Source organism: Saccopteryx leptura, chromosome 1 (genome assembly GCF_036850995.1).
Source record: "Saccopteryx leptura isolate mSacLep1 chromosome 1, mSacLep1_pri_phased_curated, whole genome shotgun sequence".
NCBI classification, from domain to species: domain Eukaryota; kingdom Metazoa; phylum Chordata; class Mammalia; order Chiroptera; family Emballonuridae; genus Saccopteryx; species Saccopteryx leptura.
In genome coordinates, this window is record NC_089503.1 from 377,759,682 (window position 1) to 377,780,729 (window position 21,048).

General features: G+C 45.2%; 1 protein-coding gene across 12 annotated transcripts in view; it reads left to right on the forward strand.

Moving 5' to 3' along the window:
* TRERF1 (transcriptional regulating factor 1) overlaps positions 1–21,048 on the forward strand; it is a 223,564-nt gene that overhangs the window by 85,032 nt on the left and 117,484 nt on the right. For all 12 annotated transcript variants that reach the window (XM_066359412.1, XM_066359413.1, XM_066359411.1 and 9 more), the window contains exon 3: positions 8,440–8,522. The gene's annotated coding sequence lies outside the window, so the exon portion shown is untranslated. The remainder of the gene's footprint in view (positions 1–8,439; positions 8,523–21,048) is intronic.

A 21,048-nucleotide genomic window follows, 5' to 3' on the forward strand; every position in this document is an offset into this window, starting at 1 on the left:
CCGGGCGCTGGGGATGGCTCCTTGGCCTCTGCCCCAGGCGCTAGAGTGGCTCTGGTCGCAACATGGCGACGCCCAGGATGGGCAGAGCATCGCCCCCTGGTGGGCAGAGCATCGCCCCTGGTGGGCGTGCCGGGTGGATCCCGGTCGGGCGCATGCGGGAGTCTGTCTGACTGTCTCTCCCTATTTCCAGCTTCAGAAAAATGAAAAAAAAAAAAAAGAAAAAAAAAAAAAAGGGATGATATGTGAAGTAACAATAACAAACTGTAAAGGTCGGTCCTTGTAACTTGTACAAACATTAGCTGTCACATGTCAGTCAGGAAGAAGGTAGAGCAGTGGTCCCCAACCCCCAGGCCACGGACCATTTGGTACCGGTCCACAGAGAAAGAATAAATAACTTACATTATTTTCGTTTTATTTATATTTAAGTCTGAACGTTTTATTTTTTAAAAATGACCAGATTCCCTCTGTTACATCCGTCTAAGACTCACTCTTGACGCTTGTCTCGGTCACGTGATACATTTATCCGTCCCACCCTAAAGGCCAGTCCTTGAAAATATTTTCTGACATTAAACTGGTCCATGGCCCAAAAAGGGTTGGGGACCCCTGACGTAGAGGGTGGGTTTGGTGGGACTGGCAAGTAGTTCGTTAGTGAAGTACTCGTTCCACTAACAGAAGTAGCTGTCGTGGAGGGAGAGACATGAGGAAATGGAGAACTTTAGAGACCTGAGCTTTGTTTGGATGTGTCACGTGGGTGTTGGTGAGGAACAGGGCAAGTAGACCTGAGTGACTGGACCAAGGGCCTGCTGTTGTCAAATCTTACCTCCTGGGGGGAGCTTGGGGTGCAAAGGGTGGTGGATATGCAAATGAGCAGGAGACCTATTAGGAAGTGGTGATAGTCATTGGTAGATAGTTATAAAAATACCTTGCTTGACAAAACAAAAAGGTGGTAACTCTGTGTTAGTCCCCCAAATTAAAAAAAAAAAAAGATTGTAAGAAGTCTGCGAATACTAAAAAATATGAACCCCACTGCAGAACTGGATGTGGTGCCGGACATTGTCGGACTTGGTTCTGGTTTCTGTGGCTGGCTGAGCAGCCTTGGACTGGACCTGAATTTCTTCATATCTCAGTTTTCTTTTCTTTTCTTTTCTTTTTTTAATTTTTTTTAAATTTTTATTTATTTATTCATTTTACAGAGGGAGGGAGGGAGAGAGAGAGAGAGAGAGAGAGAGAGGAGAGACAGAGAGAGAGAGAAGAGGGGGAGGAACTGGAAGCATCAACTCCCATATGTGCCTTGACCAGGCAAGCCCAGGGTTTTGAACCGGCGACCTCAGTATTTCCAGGTCGACGCTTTATCCACTGCGCCACCACAGGTCAGGCTCAGTTTTCTTATCAGCACTAGATCAGTGGTTCTCATCCCTGGACGCACATTAAAATTACTAGGAGGCCCTGGCCGGTTGGCTCAGCGGTAGAGCATCGGCCTGGCGTGCGGGGGACCCGGGTTCGATTCCCGGCCAGGGCACATAGGAGAAGCTCCCATTTGCTTCTCCACCCCCCCCCCCCCTCCTTCCTCTCTGTCTCTCTCTTCCCCTCCCGCAGCCAAGGCTCCATTGGAGCAAAGATGGCCCGGGCGCTGGGGATGGCTCCTTGGCCTCTGCCCCAGGCGCTAGAGTGGCTCTGGTCGCGGCAGAGCGATGACCCGGAGGGGCAGAGCATCGCCCCCTGGTGGGCAGAGCATCGCCCCTGGTGGGCGTGCCAGGTGGATCTCGGTCGGGCGCATGCGGGAGTCTGTCTGACTGTCTCTCCCCGTTTCCAGCTTCAGGGAAAAAAAAAAATTACTAGGAAACTTGAACAACAAACAAACAAACAAACAAAACAATGCCAGAGCCCCACCCAGTCCACAAATCCCTGGAAGTCGAGCCTGGCCACTTTCTCAGTGCAGCCAACATTGAGAACCTCTAGATGACTTAACAGCTCAGTTGAGCCCCAGAATGTTACGATTCTATGTGTTGTGTTATACAGTTTTGTTCCTTTCAAATACTGTGCACAAACGTTATAAACTTCTTACATAGCAAGAAGTCTTACTATTTATGAAAAACTCCCCATAAATCTCATTAGGCCAATGAAATCATGCCAACATTCTTGCTCCAATAAGTCAGAATCATAAACGTAATCGTAAAACATAAAATAATTCATTTTTGACCCAGGAGTTGAGCACAGACTTGAATTTCTGATTCGCTCATTTTGCAAAGCTACTGAGCGGGGGCCTGAGGCTGCCTCTGTTGGTAAAGAAGACCCTGAAAAAGTTCAGAGAGGAGACATTACTGGAAATGTTTTTGCTAGAAGAATTATGTATACCGTAAGTTCCAAATTAGGAGGTCCAGTTTGGGGAGGCTTGTTATCAGATCTAAATTCTACACGGAGTAGGAGGTGTTTAAAGAGACTCGGTGCTGTTTTATCTTTACCATTGAAGTTTTTGGTTTTGCCTCTTCCTAAATGAGTCATTTTTTTTTTAAAGGAACCTAACTTGGGGAGGTGGGGAAACCACGGCCCGGAGGTGCTGAGCGAGGGGCGGGCAGAGAGGCTGACAGGCAGGGGACTGGGTTGGCAATTGGGCCATTCACCCAGGAGGGGTGAAACCTGGGACTTGTCTGCTGAGGGTGGATCAAGTCACAAATGGGTGAGAGCAGGGTAGCACAAATGGTATTAATGTTGATTCACTTACCAACTATTTTCTGAAGCACACCCGCCACACATATGGCCTGGGATCCAGGCTTAATCCACAGGTGCTGAGAGACGGTGAACAAAAGGGAAGGAACCGCCTCGTTTTCACTCTGGTCTGGGAGATGGGACACAGGTAGATCGTAGGGACCATCTTTGCTGGAACGAGCTGAAGTTGGAGCCCCCTGCCAGTGTGAGCAGTACGCATGCAGATGATAGTGCCAGGCTGGATTTCAGAGGAGAAAATCCCGGCAGCCTGAAGACCCCGTTGTGGAGCGCTCAGGGGCTCGTGAAACATGCAGCCAGGTGGGGCTCGAGGCGCTCAGTGGGACCCCCGCATGCCACTTCCTCTTTCTGTGCTGCCGTCTTCCAGCCAAAAACTGACCCCGCATACCTACGGCACCCAGGCCCCGATCACTGTTCCGAGTGCTCACTATCCCTAGTGTGCCTGAGGAGGTGGGGAAGGGGACAAAGAGTGAGAGGCGCTGACAGACACGGGCTGGGAAATCCAGAGCAGCTCCCTGTGGTCGGGCCCAGTGCTTGGGGCAAGGAGCTCCCTGGCACCCAGAAAGAGTTTTGTGCATTTGGGACATTGGCCAGGCACGCTCCTTTTATTCTACACTGATCCGTCCCCCACCCCACATGCTCAAGGGCACAAGTGCTGTTTGTTTTTTTTTTGTCTTTTCTGAGTGCTGTACAACCTGCAGTTGTGCATGCCTGTTGGCTAAGTTTGTCACAAACTTCCTGTTTAGGTTTGGCCTGAGGCTTGAAACCTTGTGTGCTTTGAAACCCCGGCATTCGCAGATGCCCAGCGCTTCTCTCCGAGCGGCGGTGGGGCGGCCTTTTAGTTTTCCTCACTTTTGCCGGCTTTTGCCATCCTTTGCAGACCTCCTGGCTGGGAGCCTCTCTGCAGCTTCTGCACTGGTTCCCGTTAGTGAGGAGCGAGAGCCCTGTGATCTGACAGCGGCAGGAGGGAGGGAAGCAGCATTTACTGGGCCCCTTATATAACACCAGGCACTGTGCTGGATATTTCTTTTTTTTTTTTTAAAGACTTTATTTATTCAATTTTCAGAGAGGAGAAAGAGAGAGAGAAAGAGAGAGAGAGAAGGAGAGAGAGAGAGAGAGAGAAGGGGGAGGAGCAGGAAGCATCAACTCCCATATGTTCCTTGACCAGGCAAGCCAGGGTTTCGAACTGGTGACCTCAGTGTTCCAGGTTGACGCTTTATCCCACTGCGCCACCACAGGTCAGACCGGATATTTTTAGATATTGCTTGTTTTACTTAGGCCCCACATTAAAACATGCAGAACCAGGCTCAGAGAGTTTAAGTGACCAGCCCAAGGTTGGGACAGCCACTGGGTGACAAGGTCAGGATTTGATCCCAGGCCTGACTGCAGAGCTCCTGTTATTTCAACTATGTCTGTGCCTTTGGTTCCCTGGCTGGGGAGATCTCGATTTCTTATCGGGTACCCTGGCAGACAACTTCACCTTGACACCGGGACTCTTCCTGTTCAGGTGCCGCCCGTTCTGTCCGTGTGGGGTGTACAGTAATCGGATGGGCCGTGAGGGCTTTGCTGACTTTCACTTTTCCCTTCCACCCTCCCTCTGTGGCCCTGGGAATCCCAGAACTGTTGTGTGGTCTATGCTGACGATTGAAGTGTGGGTTAAAGCCAACTCCCAACTCCCCAGAAATGGAGTATCCTTCTTTCCTCCTTCTGGGTGCCAAGCACTGACCATTCTGCTGGGCACCATGAACTCCCTTCAGCCAGATCTCTGACCTGAAGAGAGAGGGAAGAAGATAGATCTCCATCTCTGTCTGTGAAAGTGTGTGAAGGGGCGGGCAGCCAAGGATAAATACCAACACCTGGAGTGTGTAGGGGCAGGAAGAAGAGGGAAGCACTGAATCCAGCCGCCACCCCGTAACAGGGTGCCGAGCAGGACCAGCGATGCGTCGGAAAACTTCAAGAAGGCCATGTGTCCCTTCCCTTGCTCATTCCAGGCCCCTTATAGTTTCTGAAAAACTCCTAGAAGTCCATCATCTGAATTTCATCAGAATTGTTCCGTTGATCAAGTAACGTTGACCCTGTATTGAGCAGTGAGCAATCCCAAGTGTTTGCTACACAGCTAATTACCTTCAAGGGGTTTGTAGTCTACGCGGGCAAATGGAACCTTTGCCAAGAGAAGCCAATGCAGTGCGCACAGGAGAGCTGGGAAGAGTTCAGCAAGTTGGGCGATGCTGCTCAGCGGGTCGCGGGGAGAAGGGCGCTCAGAGGGCGGGGCTTCCGCGGGAGGAATGTGTCCCACATTCTGGGGGTGGGGCCTCGGGGTGCAGTTGGTGCTAAGGGGAGGAGCGTACTGGATGGGGTGGAGCGGAGGGTGCTTGTTTCCTTGTGGGAAACAAGGTTGAAGAAGGGGATGTATGTCGTTTATGAAGCATCCCAAGGGTTGGCTGCAGAATTTGAAGTTTTCCCAGATTGGGGAGCCACTAAAGTCAGTGAAATAGGATGGGGATAGGTGAGAACAGTGCTGAAGAAGGTTCATCTGGATGTGTGCACTGTTAATGGGGGTGCGGGGGGATGAGTTGGAAAACCTTAGTTCTGGTAAATTTTAGAAACAAAATGTTGAGGGCTTGGACTTGGGTGGCAAGGTGAATATACAAAAGAAGATAGGGGGAAGGTTCCAAGTCCCAGCTCTGTCACTTGCTGCCCGTGTGACCTTGAGCAGTTTACTTAATCTCTTGAACCCCCATTTCATCGCCTGCAAATAGAAACTAAAAACACTTCACAGGACTGTGGTGTGAGGATTTTAACTTGTGTCTCTCTCCACACAGAGTAGGTAGGTGCTCAGCCAAACAGGAGTCCTGTCATAGAGAGTGAGGCACGGTCAATCACAGACCGTGCGGAATTGGAGGAGGGGAGAGGGAGGACTCCCAAGGATTGGATCTGGGAGCCTGCGAAAAGGATGCAAACTTGGCGGAAATGGATGGAGCTATTTGGGATCTTAGGAAGTCTCTCTTAAATCCAGGCTGCCGAGGGCCTGTCTCAGAAACCCCAGTCATGGGGATTGTGCCTTTAGGAAACTCTCCAGTGGACGTCAGGGTCTGCACTGGTCGGGAGAGTGGGGCGCCTACAGCACCACATTTAAGGGGACACTCAGTTTCACGCCAACCCTGCACTTGCGTGACTCTCCCACAGCAGCGAGCCCATTCAGGTTCCTGCCTCCCTCCCGGGTGGGTACTGGCATCTGGGCTCTTCTCAATCTGGTTTCCTTCCACTCAGAGAAGGACCTTCTGTCTCCTTTGGCTCCTGGGACCTCACCCCCGTCAGTCATTCAGCAAAAACTCTTTCCCCAAACTTTCGGCTCCCCTAGTTTGCATTCCCTTTTCTCGCCCCCTCACAGACCAAAAGTCTGGAAGGCACCTGCCCTCAGGTACTGCTCCTTCACTGACTACAGTGCACTCTGACTTGCTTCTGCCTGTGGGCGGGGCCTGGGCCCAGGGGTGGGGCCTGGTGGGTTTGCTGCAGAGGGCTCCCGCCTTCTACAGGAACTGCCTTCTCTAAGGTCACCTGTGGCTTCCATGTGACCATACCCAACAGGCACTTTGGTCTTTATCTTTCTGGACTCTGCTACTTTTGACACTGGACAACTTCCTCCTTTTGGTAACTCTCTTTTCTTATGTACCTTTTCATTCCACAAATATATCTCTAGACAACTTTCTTGAGCAGCTACTATATGCTGGGCTCTGGGATATACCATAAAATGATGTCCATACTCTCAGGGAGTTTATGGTCCAGTGTGAGAGAAGAGAGATAAAAATATGAATAAACGTTATGTAAGTGATAAAGCTACAAAGAAAAATTTAACAGAGCAGGGTAGAAAGAGTGCAGTGGTGGGGGTGGAGGGCCTCACTGAGAAAGTGACATTTGAGCAGAAACCTGAATGAGGTAAAGGATGCTTAGTGGAAGAGTGTTCCAGGTAGAAGGAAAAGCAGGTGCAAAGGCCCTGAGGTGGGAGCCTGCATGAGATGTCTGAAAAAACCATTGTGTTTGGAGGAAGAGCAGAGTAGGAGGAGAGGAGGTCAGGAAAGAGGCTATGCTAGGACACGTGGGCCCTGTAGGTCATTTCAAGAACTTTGTCTTGTACTTTGAGAGAGATGAAACACTATAGGAGTGTTTTGAGTAGAAGAGTGATTTTTAAGTGATCACTTAGGCTGCTGTGGGAAGCATGATGTAATAATTTGGTAGGACTGCAATAACAAAGTACCACACACTGGACAGCTTACAGCAGAAATGTATTGTCTTATTCTGAAGGCTAGAAGGCTGAGGTCGTGGTGTCGGCGGGGCCAGGCTTCTGCTGAAGATGCTGGGAAAGGACCCGGTTCAGGCCTCTCTGTGCCGATAGTTCGTTGGCTTGTGGCAGCACCGCTCCAGTGTTCACCTGATGCTCTCCCTGTGTGGGTGTCTGGGTCCAAATTTCCCCTTTTTGTGTGGACAGCAGTCCGTAGGTGGATTAGGAACCCACCTCGTTCCAGTATGACCTTTTCTTAACAGCTAATTACAATGACAGTAACCCTACTTCCAAATAAGGTCATATCCTGAGCTTGGGGGGAGATTAGGGCTTCGACATAGGGATTTGGGGGAGATAATTCAACCTATAACAAGGTTCAACCCACATCATATATGGCTTGTATAAAGGTCAGGGTGAGCGTAGGGAGACCTGTCAGGAGCTTACTGCAGTACCCTGATGAGAGAGGTTGTGGCTTGGACCAAAGTGGTAGCGGCGGAGGTGGTGAGATGGGGGTCAGGGAAGGTGCAGATAGTCCAGTACGTTCAGCCTTTTGTATAATGCATTTTCACCAATGAAATAAAAGTTGGTTTTGCATCTCATTTGCATACTCAAACAACTTTATTTGACTTGCTGTCTGCTTTCCTGATGTTCTTGTTTAATTAAAAAAAATTCAGCCCTGGCCGGTTGGCTCAGCAGTAGAGCGTCGGCCTGGTGTGCGGGGGACCCGGGTTCGATTCCCGGCCAGGGCACATAGGAGAAGCGCCCATTTGCTTCTCCACCCCCCCCCCTTCCTCTCTGTCTCTCTCTTCCCCTCCCGCAGCCAAGGCTCCATTGGAGCAAAGATGGCCCTGGCGCTGGGGATGGCTCCTTGGCCTATGCCCCAGGCGCTAGAGTGGCTCTGGTCGCGGCAGAGCGATGCCCCGCAGGGGCAGAGCATCGCCCCTGGTGGGCATGCCGGGTGGATCCCGGTCAGGCGCATGCGGGAGTCTGTCTGACTGTCTCTCCCTGTTTCCAGCTTCAGAAAAATACAAAAAAAAAAAAAAAACACAAAAAAACTCAAATGCTTCTTTTTTTATTGTCTCATATTCATTTTGAAATATCCCCCTAATTTTTGGGAGCAGTATATTTTGAAGATAAAGCTGACATCCTTTGCTGATGGCCTGGACGTGGGGTGTGAGGGAAAAGGGGAGTCACCATGACTCTTGGGTTTGGGGCATGTAACTACAGGAATGGAGTTGGATGTCTTCCTCTCCCAAATCCTTTTCTCCCTCAGGGACCTGCCTGGGCAGCCTCTGCAGGGTCCTCCTGGGCAGGCTTGTCAGCTGTTGGGGTTTCCAGAGTTCTGTCCTTGGCTGCTTCTGGTCCCTCCCTGATTGACATCTGTCCCCGTGTTGAAGCCATGTACCCTGAATGTGCTCTTTGGATCCTTCCTACAGGCCCTGGCTCCGGAGGATGTTGAAGGAGGAAGACACAAAAGTAGGACAACCCTGAAAGATTGAGTCTCTTCGTCCTGAAACAGGTAGCTTCTCTGAAATTCTTGCTGTCTGAATGGTTTCTGAAGGTGTCATAAGATCATTTCTTTGACCTCTGTGGATGGGAAATGCCCCAAGAAGGAGAGGAGGGCCGCTCTGGGCCTAGATAACCATAGATTTCTAGAACACTTTGCCGGGGAAGTGATCAGTGATTGTGGAGTCACATGTTGGAGTTCAGCATCGGGCCAAGGGCGTCCTGTCCTGTCTCTCTTGACTTCACAGAGTTGTGACTAGTAAAGGATCCGAAGCATGTTCGTGAATGGTAACTCTAGAAATGTTAAGAGGGAATTGAACATCTCTAGAGAAGGGTGGCACGAAGCTCCACAGAACCTGTCAGAGACAGATTCCTGGACCAATGAGCCTTTGAACTGATCCTGGGGCGTTTCCAGTGTTTTTATTAGTTCTGTCCGTCTGTCCTCTTCCAGGCTCAGTTTGTCCATCTAGAAAGTGGACACACAGCTATGATTCCTCTGCCAGGTTCCACACAGAAGCTGTCTGAAGTGTCAATACATTTGTGTATAAACAGAATTTTCTTTTTTAAGTTAAAACCCTGGTATACTAAGAGATGGTTATTTTCCACAAATTCTCAATGAGAGAGGGGAGGGAGGGTAGTGATGTCTAATTTGATGCTGTTGGTGTGTGTGTGGTTCTAGGCAAATGCCATACTTCTTTTATGTGGGACTCAAAGTTGATTGCTTCTGTTTCTTTTTTGTTATGGCTAGTTTTGATTTAACTTGTAAGCCATTGCGTTTTGGGGTTCCAGTAGGAAGCAGATGATTTGCTCAGGTGGAGTACTCTAAGGGACTATTGATGGGACCCTTCATAGAGGCTGAGGCAGGGTAAGCGAAACCAGCTCAGGATACTAATGCATCTCAGGGCTAGCGATGTCAAGGAGTTGTTCCCATGCCTGGGCCCGAGAGGAAGAGGGCAGGATTGGTTATTGGAACTGGAAAGAGAAGTCACATGGGAAGACTGTCTCTGGTAGAAGGATGCAGTTAACCTACACCAAAATGGCTGGGAAAGAGCCAAGAGAATCAATATCCTGTCTTCTGATGGTGCCTCCCATTAGGCACACTCAACCCGAAGGCAGGGAGCCCTGTTGATGCCGTCTGTAGAGATCAGAACCTCTGGGGCACAGAGTTGAGTGGAGCAGGGTGGAGGGATGGATGTGGAGGTGCAGATGAAAAATAATCTGACCCAGCAAGAGATGCAGAATGCTTGGATTATATTATAAAGGATGCTTCTCCTTTAGAACCAAAACTGTGGGCTGTGAGGGCTAGAAGGAACAATAGAAATCCTCTAGTCAAACTTAGATCTTTTTAAAGTTGAAAAGACCTAGGAAAGTCAAATACTTGCCCAAGGTCATTCATTAGTTCATGAAAGTGTTTCTTTCTTTCTTTTTTTTTTTTACAGAGACAGAGAGAGAGTCAGAGAAAGGGATAGATAGGAACAGACAGACAGGAATGGCAAGAGAGATGAGAAGCATCAATCATCAGTTTTTCATTGCGACACCTTAGTTGTTCATTGATTGCTTTCTCATATGTGCCTTGACCGCGGGCCTTCAGCAGACCGAGTAACCCCTTGCTCAAGCCAGCGACCTTGTGTCCAAGCTGGTGAGCTTTTGCTCAAACCAGATGAGCCTGTGCTCAAGCTGGGGACCTCAGGGTTTCGAACCTAGGTCCTCCACGTCCCAGTCTGACTCTCTATCCACTGTGCCACCGCCCAGTCAGGCAAAAGTGTTTCTTGAAAGATTACATTTTCTTGAGAAAAACATTCAAAGCAATTAAGAAATAGCATGAAGCAGTATCTGAACAAGTGCTTGGACAAAGCTGTGCGTTAGTGCTTACTTCTCATTTATTGATTTGGAGTGGGGGAGTGTGAACATCAGAAATCCAGATGCAGAGGGGCTCTCAGGGCACAGGGGACCAATTAATCAGCTCCTGGGATGGACTGCAGGTTGAGTGTAAAATAGCAGCTCAGCCTTCCGTCAACCGTCCAGTCTCTTTCCATTTCTCTGCTCATTCTTCCATGGTGTCCCCTCATTCTCAGGTTGGCTTCTCTTGTGGTGTCAGAATGGGTGCACAAGTTCTTGGGCATATTGTTGCGTATCCCTGTGGCCAGAAGTAAAGAAACATCCTTTCCGGAAACCCTTAAAAAAGACTGGGAAAGTATCTTTTCCGGAAGTCCCTCCCCAGCAAACCAACCCTGGCATTTCATTGGCTTGAATTGAGTTATGTGCCATTTCTTAGCGAATCCCAATGGCCAGGCGAATGCCCTCTGTTCATTGATGGGGACGGGAGATTCTCCTCCTGGTTAGCCTATCACTCTACTGAGGTGGGAAGAGTGTCACCTTTCCCCTAAGCACCAGGCCTGGGGGAGGGGGACCCCACAAGTAAGCAGAAGTATTCAGGGAGGAAAATGTATTCTGGGAGAGTGGCAGCCGACATCCACCATACTGGATTTCAAATGTCTGTACCATCTATAGCAGTGGTAGTCAACCTGATCCCTACCGCCCACTAGTGGGCGTTCCAGCTTTCATGGTGGGCAGTAGCGGAGCAACCAAAGTATAAATAAAAAAATAGATTTAACTATAGTAAATTGTTTTATAAAGATTTATTCTGCCAAACTTAGCGAAAATCCAACATAAAGTACTTGGTAAGTAATTATTATTATATGCTTTAACTTGCTGTGACTCTGCTTTATAAATTTTATAAAGTAAAGTGACTTCCCTACTTTATAAATCACCATTACTGTGGAACCGGTGGGTGGTTAGAAAATGTTACTACTAACAGAGATACAAAAGTGGGCGGTAGGTATAAAAAGGTTGACTACCACTGATCTATAGGAATCTTAGTAATTTGGACTAATTGTTGGGGATAGTAGTGAGAGGAACTGCTCTTAACTAGTAAAAGTGTGGATTTTTAACTGTTTAAGACAGCATAGTCTCACCTGACCAGGCAGTGGCACAGTGGATAGAGCCTAGGACTGGGATGTAGAGGACCCAGGTTCGAAACCTTGAGGTCACCGGCTTGAGCACAGGTTCATTTGGTTTGAGCAAGGCTCACCAGCATGAGCCCAAGGTCACTGGCCTGAGCAAGGGGTCACTCTGTCTGCTGTAGTCCCCCAGTCAAGGCACATGTGAGAAAGCAATCAATGAATAACTAAGATGCCGCAATGAAGAATTGATACTTCTCATCTCTCTCCCGTCCTGTCTGTCCCTATCTGTTCCTCTCTCTGTCTCTCTCTGTTTCTGTCACACACACACACACACACACACACACACACACACACACACAACCACAGCATAGCGTCAGGCGGAATCTTCCCAAATAGTTCCTGTTGGCATGCTTGCAATTAGCATCTGCTTTTCAGTTATGTCTTGAAACCTAGAACTTTCTAGTAGGTTAAATATGCCTTCTGCAATTCTGTTTAATTTCTGATTTGCTTATTCAACCTTTTTATAGCCAGAGTAAACACTGAACTCAAATTTTGGGTCAGTGGAGATTATATTACAATAATGAGGTTTCTCATTTATAACCTCATCTATAAAGTGGGAATAAGAATAGCACCTACTTTATAGGCTTGTTGTTAGGATTAACTGAGGTAATTTAAGTAGCGTGCCCAGTGGCCCAGTGGCTGGTCCAATAAATGTTGCCTTTATTAGCCTCATATATCTTAAAATATTGTCACATTTATACGTTTAGTGCATATTTAATCTAGGAAATTAACTCTCCACAACAAATACATTATCTGTTACTGATTAGCTCTCTTAGAGATGAGGTAAGTAAAGGTGTTAAAAAATTTAAGTGTTTATGGATTTGTTTATTTACTGAAGTGGGATTTATTTTAGAATTTATTTTGGGGAAAACCTAAATAAAGAGAATTTTAGGTAGCATATATTTAAATTAAAGGTAGGTATAGAATCCCTGGGAAAATAGGAATTTTACATTTTACTCTAAAATATGAATGTATTCTTAGCTCAAAACGTTTTAGATGGTTGATGGCCTGTCATGACCTATCCCGGCTGATTTTCCTGCCTTTGATCTCAGTTTGGAGATCTGCAGGGGCAGGTGACCCCCGTGGGCATTGGTTTCTTAAAGCAGTCGCACAAGCAGGCTTTTCTGAGTAGATGGATTTTAGGGTCACCTGGATTGGGTGTGGTACTGTCATAGCCAGAAGCTCGCCTTGGGCATTTACATATTTCAGGGGAATTTCAGCTGACAAAATACTGTGACTCATTCTCTAGAGCCTCTGGCGCCGTCAGGCTGACCTCTCATAATCCCAGGAGGTTGTAGTGATTTGGGGTTCCCAGATTAATGATGGGGAGAGCACAGCTTGGTTCAGAACCCCCAGACTCTATCACCTGTGTTCCAAAACCAGGCAGAGATGGCTTTGTGGATGGGGGTGGAAAGGGCGTGGGAAGGGGCCTGTGGAGAGAGGAAAAAGTTCTAGAGCAACCGGGACCTTGTAGATAGACCATAACATTTTTCATCCCCCTCTCTCCTAAGTATTGGTGGATTTAAATCTTCTGGAGGTGGTTTGTTGCCTCCAAGGCTGGTCACCATCGTGATAACTAGATGAGAACTAGAGGTCACGATCAACCTAAACTCCATGTTTCAGAGGGTGCTGTGGACAAGTGATTCTCACATGTAGATTGTCTGGGCCCAAAAGCTACCAAAATAAAAAGATTTGGAGGGTTGGCTTAGGGCTACTAGTTTTTTTTTTCTTCAAGGAATGATGTTTTTAAAAATCCAACACCTGTCACCACAATTTCATAAAGAAAAAACTACCTTGGTGGTAAAACAGAAGGAAGGAGATAATTTAGGAATAAAACATGAGTCTACATAGAAAATAGTCAGCTTTAGGAAGAATTTATTGCATTGTTCTTATTTTTCTGACATCATCTGTGAAAACTACCTCCAGGGCAGGTGCCGCCCTGCCGTCTGTCTAATAGCAAGTATTGGGAAGATGAGGGGCTATCTACTTAATGTGCAGCTTTGCAGGGGGGTCATACTTTTTAGAGCCGCTCTTGGAGCCTAGGAATCCTTTTAAGTCATGTCTTCATTTGATTTAAAGGGATGGGACAAGTTCACTTGAGCAGAAGTTTGGACAAATCTAATTCATTTTATAAGGAAGGGACTGTTTACTCTCACACCGCTAACTTAGATCGTTAATTTTCCACCAGTAAGAAGAAAAGTCTTGCAATACCTAAATTGTTCAAATGAAAAGGTGTGTTAACAGTTTTTCTTTTTCCACAATTTAATCCTAAAAATCAAAGTATCTCTTCAATCTGATTCGGCCTTCAGTTATGTGGTATATACCTCTGTGAGTGGGAAAGTCCAGGTGCACACACACATGTGCACATGTGTACATGCGCACGCACACACACACGCACGCACGCGCACACACACACAAACTTAGTTTGGTCGGAAAAGTCCCAGAAAGAAAAGGGCGTTTTTGAGAAAAGCAATGTGTACATCACTGGTAAGCGTTAGTACTTGTAGCAACAGTTGCATCTTGGAGCTGCCAAAAAAGGATGACTTTTTAAGATGTCTTTTGGAGTCATTAAAAAACCCCAAACATACACTCAACCACCCCTGGCACCCAAAACAGTAATAAAAATGTTCCTCATTATGCTTCACTTCACATGCCTGCTTGGCTGTACCACAAACATGTTTTGCCTTCCAGCCAGGGATTAAGCTTCCGTGTGAGGCCATGACTGGTGTGAAGCAGCTTCCCTGCCCTGGTGGAACGGGAGGAAAAGACTCCTTGTGTGCCGCTGGGAAGTTCTGGGTGGACTTGTGGGAGGAAAAGACTCCTTGTGTGCCGCTGTGAGATTCTGGGTGGACTTGTGGGAGGAAAAGACTCCTTGTGTGCCGCTGGGAAGTTCTGGGTGGACTTGTGGGAGGAAAAGACTCCTTGTGTGCCGCTGTGAGATTCTGGGTGGACTTGTGGGAGGAAAAGACTCCTTGTGTGCCGCTGTGAGATTCTGGGTGGACTTGTGGGAGGAAAAGACTCCTTGTGTGCCGCTGTGAGATTCTGGGTGGACTTGTGGGATCCCGGAGCCTAAGAGGGCCCTGAGGTTCCTGCCTTCCTGCCAGGTTATCCTAGTGTTCTTCACGTTAACTGGCCTAATCCTGACTCTTCACTGCGCTCTAACATTTTATGGATTCTTTGCGAACGAGGATGTGAGCTGAGATGTGTCTGTCTCCAGAGAAAGCAGACTGTTCTGTTGCCTACTCACATCTGCAGTCATTGCCCCGTTCACAGTTTCATTCTTAGGCATGGTGTCCTGTTTATATTCTCACATGTGCTCATATGGCATAGTCCTTGCATGTTCTAGTAGACACTCCATCTACATTGGTTGAGACTCCTCACCACTTGTTCCTCACTCTACAGCAGGCTATGTAATCTGTACAGCAATAGCTCAGTGTGCTTTTAGACAGACCCTCTTGTCTTAGCCAGCTCGGACAGCCATAACAAATACTATAGACTGGGTGACTTAGACAATATAAATTTATTTCTCACAGTTCTGGAAGCCAGAAAGTATAAGATCGCAGTGCTGGCAAGGTAGGTTTCATTCTAAGACCTCTTTTCTTGGCTTGTAGGTGGCCACCATCTTGCTGTGTGTTCACATGGCCTCTCCTTTGTGCACTCTGGGGAGAGGAAACTCGGGTGTCTCATCCTCTTCTTTTAATAAGGGCACTAATCCCATTATGAGGGCTCCACCCTCGTGACTCATCTTAACTAACTCCCAAAGGCACCAGCTCCTAATAGCATCAGACCGGGGGGGGGTTTAGAACCTCAAACCTGTGAATTTGTGGGGGGAGGGGGAGGGTCACCAACATTCAGTCCATAACATTTTGAATCTTTATTTGTCGCTCCTTGAAATGCTCACAATGTCATTAGCTCAAGAGCCCTGCAGTAAGTAGAGAAAGCCTTAAGAGTTACAAGCTTTTATTGCTGTGCGAGAGGATGGCTTGGTGGACCAGAAGTTGGAAGACCTTTAAAACCACAGAACTTGAGGTGACTTGCCGTAGACTGATGATCTGATCGTCTTTGTACAGCCTACGTTCCCTGGTTCCATATGTCAGTGATAAGTTGTGGCTGCTTAGCGCGGATAGCCTCAGTGACATTTTGGATGGTTCAGTATTCACTGTTCCCTGACCACCGGCTATAGGTCTCTGAAAAGGAGGCTCTTGGAACCAAACCCTGGGAAAATGGGGTTATTTTTTTTAGCACTTTATTATCTTGGACATTTTCTCCTTTTTTATGAGGGAAAGAAAGGCATTAAATTACAATAAAACTGTCTCCTGTTCTAGTGGGGATCGATAGCATACAGTATCTTTTTAAATGTATACAAAGATGGTAATGTCCATATGGACACGGATACACACACACACACACATACACACACACACACACACACACACACACTGTGCCAGGTGGAATCTTTTAAAATCTAAAAAAAAGCATTTGAAAATCCTTGTAAACTTTCAAGGAATGGATAATTCCTATGTTGTATAAACCGTTCCAGGATTTATAAAAATGATGGAAATCTTCCAGCTCCTCTGTCAAGCAAACATGACCCTGATAACAAACTTGGCAAGCCCCCAATGGGAGGCTCTATACCAGTCTTGCTTAGGAATGTTAAAATTTTAGATAAAATCCTAGTGAGTAGATTTCAACGATAGCGTACATGACTGTTGCATCTTACCCAGTGGGCTATGTTCCTGGAATGCAGGATTGGCTGCATGGGCATATATTTTCATAGGATGCACATAAATTGTTTAAGTAGAGCTATGTAATAATTTCATTAATTCCAAAACTACATTCAACCGAGTCAACGTCTAATTTTTATAAACAACTTAAAAAAGAATATATAAAATTACCATTCATTAATATAATAAGGAAGGCTGAATTCATACATTCACTGGCTTGATACTTATTGGGGGCCCCCAAGAGACATTTTTAGGTATGATTGAGATAAAAATAAAAAGCCAGTGCAGAAAATTACGAAATAGTAACTTGAAGAATAAATATTATAAAGGAGGAATAAAATTAGCATTAACTACTGAGTTGTTGGCCAACAGGATTTAAAGACCATAGCTAAAAACCTCATTTCTAGGCAGTGAGGTTAAAATGAAAGATTTGGGTATCACTGAAATCAGTTCAGGAGTCCAATGCCATTCCTCTCAAAGTCTCATCAGGACTTTTAAAATTTCATGAGACGGTTCAAAGACTATTCGTAAAAATAAGTAAATGAGAATCTTAAGAGGAATTCTGAAAAAGGTGTTAGGGGAAGAGACTTGGATTTATTGGATATAAAGATACATAGCAGGGCCTGACCTGCGGCGGCGCAGTGGATAAAGCGTCGAACTGGAACAGTGAGGTCACTGGTTCAAAGTCCTGGGTTTGTCTGGTCAAGGCACATACGGGAGTGGATGCTTCCTGCTCCTCCCTCCTCTCTCTCTCTCTCTCTCTCTCTCTCTCTCTCTCTCTCCCTCTCCCTCTCCTTTCTCTCTAAAAATGAATAAATAAAATCTAAAATAAAAATTAAAAAAAAAGATACATAGCAAGACCAGATATTAAGATGTGTTAGGAAGCCTTTGTAATTAAAGCACTGTGGTGCTGGCATAAGCCGGGGAGGTAGGGAAGTGAGTTAGGATAGTTCAGCAATGGACCCTCACATAAATAATTTAATAAATGGCAAAGAAGTCATCACAAATCAATGGGGAAGGGAAATTCTTCAATAAATAATTTTGACGCCTAGTTAGCAATTTGGAAAAAATCATTTTGACTTCCCCAAAATGAATTATAGATGGATTAAACAATTAAGGGCCAAATGTAGAGGCGTAGGAAATCTATAGACGTGAATATTGCTTAGAAACAAAATTAAAACATTCAATAGGAAAAGAACGGGAAAGTCCATCAAACTACAGGAGAGTCAAAGATTTCTTCATGTTAAAAAAAACACAGGGAAACAATAGACAGGAAGATTGCAATAACGTGACAGAGTTAATATTTTTCTGATGTGAAATGCTCAAACAAGTTAAAAAGAAAGGTATTGCAACCTTGGTAGAATACTTGAGTAGGTGATAAATACAACATTAAAACATATATATAGAAAGTGTTCAGTTTTGTAGCAAGAAATATGTAGAATAAAGCAGCAGTAAAGTACTATTTTAATATATTAGTCAAAGTACATATTTTAATGATTACCCCCAATTTTGGTGCGATTCCAATACTGTGAAGGAATTTTACAGTGTATTAAAGAACCATATAATTCATTTATACATTTTGATTCAGTAATACCACTTCCGTGGACCATCTTCCCACATTCTCCCATGAAGGAAGTAATACAAAATACTTAATAAGCTATTTAGACGAAGATGCTCCTTGATGCATTATTTACAAAGCAGATACACATACAAACACAATTAATGTCCAACAGTTGGGTAACTGTAAAATAAAATAGGCTTATCTCAGCATAATACTCTACTATAAATTAATAATTATTTTGAAGATACGTGGCAATGTGACAAGGCATTTACAATATAATTTTATGTGCAGAAATTGCACTATAAATTGCAGCATAGTTTCACAGTGGAATAGAGCTATATAGCTGTACTGTTAAAATGAATGAACTATGGCTGCATATGACAACCCAGGAGAATCTCAAGTATTAGAACATTAAATAAAAAAGCAAGTAGCAGAGTAGATACAGTATGAGTCCAATTACATAAAGTTCAGATGCATGCAAAACTAACAATATAGTGTTTGACATCCATATGCATGCGGCCAGACGACAAGACTAAATGAGCATAGAGAAAATTTCAATATAGTGGTGAGAGCGCAGGATAGGATGACAGAGGGGCCCCTGGGGGTGACCTAGGGATAGATCAACTTCTCTTGTTTAAGCTGAGATAGGGACACATGTACATATTTTATTGTTATTTTTTATACCCTTAACATAAGCTACAAAAATTTTAAATGTGTTTGATGTTAACTAAAGGAATATTAAAACCCATTATTCACTGATTACAATTAGGTACAAAATGCATATCTCTAATAAAGATGGAAAGGAAATATCTACAGGTAACAGTGACTGTTCTGGAGGAGGGACATTATGAGTAATTTGTTTTTTTATTTTCTATTTTATTTATTTCCAAATGTGCAATTCTGTGCTTACATTACACATTTTAAAAAGAAAGGAATAGTAAAGACAACTGTAATCCTAGGATGACACAGGCATTCAGTGGAGGGGGTGCTGTTGCTTAGAGGGCGATAGCTGTCACCGCTGAGGCAGAAGGGGCAGTGGACTTCAAATGTAAAAGGACTGTGTTTGGGAAAACAAATCAGGCCATGAACAGTCACTGAGCTAGCCTGTATTCTGAAAAAGCTTTGGACAGTGTGTGTGTGTGTGTGTGTATGTGTGTGTGTGTGAGAGAGAGAGGGAGAGAGAGAGAGACAGACAGACACAGGCCGGAAGGGAGAGAGATGAGAAGAATAAATTCTTCCTTGCAGCTCCTTAGTTGTTCATTGATTGCTTTCCATATATGCCTTGATGGAGGGGGAGGGAAGAGGGGGTTCCAGCTGAGCCAGTGACCCCTTACTCAAGCTAGTGACCTTGAGCTTCAAGCCAGTGACCATAGGGTCATGTCTACGATCCCACGCTCAAGCCGAGGACTCCATGCTCAAGCTGGTGAGCCTGCGCTCAAGCCTGGTCAACCCGCACTCAAGCCAGCAACTTCAAGGTTTCAAACCTGGGACCTCATTGTTTCAGGTCAATGCTCTACCCTATGCGCCACCACTGGTCAGGATACTATTAACATTTGAATAAAACTGTGCACGTGTTTCATCTGCATTTACAACATATATTCTTATGCATTTATACTGTTAAGCAGTTAAAAAGTTATAATACCTGTATTGTTTTAGGGTTTTTATTAAATGTATTGGGGTGGCATTGGTTAATTGGCTCATATAGGTTTCAAGTGTAGATTTTTATGATACATGGTCTGTAATTGCATTGTGTGCCCATCACCCAAAGTCAGATCATCTTCTGTCACCATATATTTGGCCCACTTGTCTGTATTGTTTTATATGTTGCCTTTATTTTTCTATTCAAACAATTTTTCTGCATACTTGTTTATGTCTTTTGACAAATAGGTAGAATGTCGGAGGATTTCTAAGGCTCTTTTTCCTCTCTTGCAGTGCCAAACTGCTCATTGAAAATGTGATACCATTTTGAACTCCCTCCCGTAGTGTATATGATTACCCAATTTATCGTAATCTCAGAATACTGGATGCTATAGTTGCTATTTTAAATACTTGCCAATCTGATAGCAAGACAAAGAATATCTTATTTTAATTTGCATATTTTATTATTAGTGAGTTTAAAAATCTTTTCATAAGTATACTAGTATTTCTAACTTTGTAACTAGGTGTTTATATCTTTCCCCTCAATTTTTGTATTTGTCCCTCACTTATTGATTCACAAGGGCTCTTTACATATTAAAGAATACTGATATTTTATATATTGCACAAATTTCCCCTCTACTTTGTGTGTGTTGTCTAACCTTAGGGCATTTTTGAATCATCATTTGTCTGGAACTGTATTAGATTTTTAAAGGTAATAAATCTAAGCCCTGGCCGGTTGGCTCAGCGGTAGAGCGTCGGCCTAGCGTGCGGAGGACCCGGGTTCGATTCCCGGCCAGGGCACATAGGAGAAGCGCCCATTTGCTTCTCCACCCCTCCGCCGCGCCTTCCTCTCTGTCTCTCTCTTCCCCTCCCGCAGCCGAGGCTCCATTGGAGCAAAGATGGCCCGGGCGCTGGGGATAGCTCTGTGGCCTCTGCCCCAGGCGCTAGAGTGGCTCTGGTCGCAACATGGCGACGCCCAGGATGGGCAGAGCATCGCCCCCTGGTGGACAGAGCATCGCCCCTGGTGGGCGTACCGGGTGGATCCCGGTCGGGCGCATGCGGGAGTCTGTCTGACTGTCTCTCCCTGTTTCCAGCTTCAGAAAAATGCAAAAAAAAAAAAAATAAATAAAAAAAAATAAAGGTAATAAATCTAGCCCCCCATTTTAACCTTTGTAATTCTCTACATTTTTATTTTTATACTTTATTCAATACTTTATACTAAGAAATTTTATTATGTAGCATTGCCCTCTAAAGTTTATGTTTTTATTTTTAAAACTTTATTGGTTATCAAATAAGTCATGTGTGTTAGAAAAGAATACATTTTAAAAGTTAACCTAATAATTTAACTATCATACAGTGCATTGGATAAATTTGATAGTTTTATATGTCAATTTTTTTATGTGTCTGTTAGTTAGAGTAACACTTGCTGAAGAAACAACTAAATCCCAAAATTTTAACAACACAGTAGAGGTTTCTTTCTTTCTTTCTCAGTCCACCATTGCTGCTCTTGACTGACAGTTGTCCAGTGAATGATGCAGTGGCCTACGCTCCTTCCATCTTAGCCTTTCCTATTCCCTAAGCCTTTGGGGTTCT